We start from the raw sequence: 4,852 nt of genomic DNA, 5'->3' as shown, positions 1-4,852 counted from the left end.
GATACTGTCACAGAAAACAAATGCCATTTTTGGCTGAGTTAACAGTGTTGGATGTGAGAGGAAGGGGGGGCATGATAGCAGGTTTCACATTTTTGGAAGACTGCCATAAAGAAAGTGGAAGATCATTCTCCCATGGCCCAGAGGGCAGGACGCAAAGCAGTGGGTTTAAACCAGGGTTGTCAAACTCTTCCTGCTGTGCAGGCCAGAGAAGGTGTGCAGGGCTGGTCTACTCATTGGATCAAACCCATAGACCTGCCCCACACAGAATCAATGAGTCGGAAGGGACCTAGACAGATCATCAAGTCTGACCGCCTGCCATGGGCAGGAATGAGCACTGGGGGTGGGAGGGGTCATAAGACCACAGCCAAGTGCCTGTCCATGCCAGATCCAGTCCTGCGAGCAGGCCTGGGGCAGGTGCCACATGCCGTGTGCGCCCTGGATTGGCCTTGCATGGTAACTGAAGCCTGTGCATCGCATGCCTGTGGCACCTGGGGCAAGGGCCAGCACATGCTGCACTGCAGTAGGCAGCACTGCAGAGCAGACCTAGACTGGGGACTGTGTTTTTGATACCCCTGGTTTAAGTGGCAGCAAGGCAGATTACAATCAACTCTTGGGAAAAACTTCCCAAGTGCAACAACCCACAGGTCCCTGCAGTGGAGGCTGAAATACAAGCTGTGGTGGGGATGGCTGGAAGGCCACGAGACCAGTGGGGCAACTGAACAGGCTGCTTAGGGAAGCTGCGGCATCTCCATCACTGGAGATGTTTGAGAGGCTGAGCAGGCAGCTGCCCAGGCAGGTTCAGGAACAGTGATATCTGCATTTGTAGAAGGGGTGAGGATGAATGGGCCAGGAGTTTTTAGTATCCCTGCTATGGGCTGCTGCAGAGCCAGCATCCGTGTGGGGGGGCACAAAGCACCAGGAGGATATGAGGAACTGTCCTCTTCCCTCTGGCCTCTCGTGCAGGGCAAGGTCTGGCCCCTGTTATAGGACTTGTACTTTCCTGGGCATGCAGCTTACATGAGAAAATAAGGGTCCTCATAAGGCCAAAGAAGATACAAGACCACAGGCCTCACTTGGCTAGGCCTTCCTCCACCCCACAGAAAGGTGCTCCATGCACAGCAGCTATGACATCTTTTTGCCTCTACTCCTGCTTCAGTCCCCTGGGTACCCCTGAACCATGAAAGTACCCTGGAAACAGGGGGACATGTCTCAGGCAGGGCAGAGGGGTCCTGTCGCCCCCTGTGCAGCAGGAAGCAAGAGCTGCCAGTCTCTACCCACATTGCAAGAGGACATTACACAGCGCTGTCATGAAGACTTTGGGCAAGGACCTTCACAGACATCAAATGTTGCTGGACCTGTAGAAATCTCTCTGAGTCAGGCACCCAGAGGGGAAGCTGTTTCTGGTGGCTGGGTCCTGTACTCTGCAGTGTTTCCCCTGCTCAATTGTGGCTGCATTTAGTCAGCATAAAAACAGGTGAGTTTTGCTTTATAAAGCACTTCTTGTGCCAGCTGTGTGTTCCAGTTGCAGCATGTTCTAAGAACCAAGGGGAGCAGCAGCTGGGATCAAGTACAAGCCAGCTGCTGCTCATCCTCTCTGGCTGACCGCCTGCACAGGAGCCAGACCCATCCAGACTGTGGTAGCACTTCGGCTGCTCTAGAGCTAAGGGAAGCCATGGATTTGGATCCTCTTCTACAGAAGTGGAGGGTCCCTCCAGGGCATCATCTTCTTACTCCCATACTTGCTAGGGTGCTGTGGGACTGGGCTTAGCATGGAAAGAGGCAAGTTGAGACAGAACAGGAGATGCACTGCAGCCACAATGACTGCAGGGAAGCTGCAGCATAGTAAGGCAGTGCTCTCTGTCACAACTCAACTGCTGCCACATGTCACTCTGGTCAAGGAAAGGCCCTGGGCATTCAGCTCTGTTAGGAGTAGGGATGGAGGTGGGTGTGGATGTAGGAAAGGGTGCTGAAGTTCAAGAACTGGCAGGAGGCAGGCAGTCTAAGAGCCAACTTAGAGGGAAAGTGCATGCAGAAGCCCTTGCATATCCAGAGCGTTCATTTGAACCCCAAATGAGCCATTTTAATTCTGTCTGAATTGGAAGTTGTAGAGCAGCTGTATTCAGAACTGGTTCAGCGTGACTGAGACATGGCTTTAGCAAAGGCCCAAATTTGAGGCCAACTTGCCTTCACAGCTAGACTTTGTATGTTGCCACCTCAATTTTATTGTAGTCTACCTGCGTCCCGAATTACCAAGCCTTTTATAACCTATAATGCTAGTCTTATCAGACTGCTTGCGAGGAAGCATTAAGTTGTCATATGGGATTATGGAAAGTACGTTCTTGACACACTGAACTGATCCAATACAAGGGAAGAGAAAGCATGTCCTCCACTTCTACCTTACACCCCCCATCTCCCTCCCTTGCTTCAAATTCCTTTGACGCTTTGGATACTGACGTCATTGAAGCAGTATGCCAGTAAAAATTGGGAAACAGGATGTCATTTACCAAAAAAGCAATGAAAAGGTTTAATTCAGATGTGGCAATGAACAACTGTTCAAAAAATCCCTAAAGGATAATGTAACTCAAAACTCTTGAGACTGATGCAGAGACTAGCATCCCAGTGTAAAACCATATATGGAAAAAGCCATTATTTGTGTTAATGCTAAGTCACTGCCTAGCCAATACCAAGTCTGGAGTCAGAATGCTAATTTGATAATGAGTCTGGAAGATGTTTGTCCCAGGGGGATGAAGGAAAAGGGGTGGGAGACCCCTCCTGTGGTGTGGGTTGAGGCGAGGACAGCCCGCCACGATCATAAGAAGAAAAGCCCTAAGAACAGGGCAAACTTATCTTCTGCAGGTGCAGCCAGGCCAGATGAGCCACAGAGGGGTGGAACGCCCATGCGGTTTGTCGGCCACTTTTGTGGCTGGGGCTGGTGCAGCAGGATAATGTTATAAAAGAATGCTGCCCAGTGGGGATAAAAGCTGGTGGTGGGGAAACAGCTGTGAGAACGCAGCAGAGAAGGAGCTGCTAGATCATCCCCCAAGCTGAGTGAGGGCCTCCCGATGAAGGGGAGAGAGGCCAAAAAGGGACCCAACGGATGGGTCCAGCATCTAATTAAAAGGATATGCCACCCCGAACAGCGAGTGAGGGGTGGGCTGAGGCCTCTCCTTGGAATTTCAGTTATCTGTTTTTCTTTTAATTCATTTTAAGTCCTGGGATCAGGAGAAAGGCCACAAAAAAAGCTGGCCATTGTTCGGCTGTCCCAAGAGGCTGGCGCATGGCTGGGGTGGAGAGAAGGTGGAGCTCCAGGAACATCCACTGGTGACAACGCCTGGAGCATGCCCTGCTTTAAGAGGGAATCGTACTACTGAATGGAATATCCAAGACGTGGCAGGCGAGTATCGGGGTATCCCTTGGGGAGAGCATGATCCAGCATCATGGCAGCAGGAGCAGCCTCCATGGCAGACTCCAAGTGCCTGCTCCAGGGCTGCATGAGAGAGGCTCCACGAAGCCAGGCAGGAACATTGTTAATATTTAAATCAGGGAATAAAGTCTTCCTACAATTGAAGACAAGATAATACAAAATCTTAAATGAAAATAATGGGTAACAAAAAGGAAAAACCAACTGTTCACTTCAAAATTAAAGAAACGTCAAGGAAATAACCACCCAAAGTTGCAATACAGAATGCAGATTTTCATTTTTATAAAAGTGTTTCAAGAAAAATTAAGCAGAAAACTAAGTTGAGAACTAAGCCAAGTTAAAATGAAAAGATTTCAGGAAGACATCTGAAGCCATTAAAAAGAACTTTTGTAAAAACCTGAGTGCCACTTAACAATAAGTGGGTAGAAAATATCACATTACTCAAAGAACCTTGCCTACCTATGTCCTTAGACCAACATGGCTACAACCAAAAACCTAGAAAATACGAAACACTTGATCCAGGCAGTTAAATTTATCACCTGAAACTATAGGTCAGTGATGGCCAACAAGACTGTGCCAACACCAAAAAATTGGAAGTTGGAGTAAATGCAGTTGCAATCAACAAAAATAAACTGCTACGGTATAAAAAGCATTGGCTCTGCTAACCCAAAGAAGGGCTGAGCGTCGCAAAAACATCCAGGCTCCTGAATGTAGAAACATCTTATTCAGAGGCAAATAGGTTCTACTCACCTCTAGTAAGAAGTATTCAGCTGCTATATATGCCCCCTTCCAAGGGAAACTGGCTTTCTTTAACTGAGAATCCTCTGTGGACAGAGAGTCTTTGAATACAAGGCACCTAAACCCAAAATCCAAATCATAAGCCAAAGGAGAAAAAAAAGTTCCCTGAAGATGCTGAGAAGAACCATCACCACATAAAGAGATCCTCTGTGCAGCTGGAGTAAGGATGAGATTATCCCAAACTACTTCAAGTGTGGAAAGCTTAAGAAATCCATAGGTATTACTAGAGATTACACAGGGAATGTGCGCACTTGGAAGGATGTCAGAATTATGCCTTCAAGAGCAATAGCATTGTTTCTTAGAATACTGAGGAAGCTGGAATTTGGATCCGTGTCCCATAAATCCCACCTCTTGTACTGATAGAAGCCTCTTTCAGAACATATAAAAATAATCTTAATTTGCATAGACATTATTGAGACATCCCTATTTCAGATAGAATTAGAGAAAAAAAGTATTGTATTAGAGGTGTTCTTAAGCATCTGAAACCTATTAAGATTAACATCTAGCTCACTGTTTTTCAAACAGCATGCCCCGAGATCTTTTCAGGGTGATGTGAGGTGCCACACAATGATAACTCTGTTAAGCGTGTAACCACTATTAACAAGATAAAACCCAGATATTTCAAATAGGAAT

This window comes from Gavialis gangeticus, unplaced genomic scaffold, assembly GCF_001723915.1.
Source record: "Gavialis gangeticus isolate Ggan-Ray unplaced genomic scaffold, GavGan_comp1, whole genome shotgun sequence".
Lineage (NCBI taxonomy): Eukaryota > Metazoa > Chordata > Crocodylia > Gavialidae > Gavialis > Gavialis gangeticus.
This window is presented reverse-complemented; position numbering follows the sequence as displayed.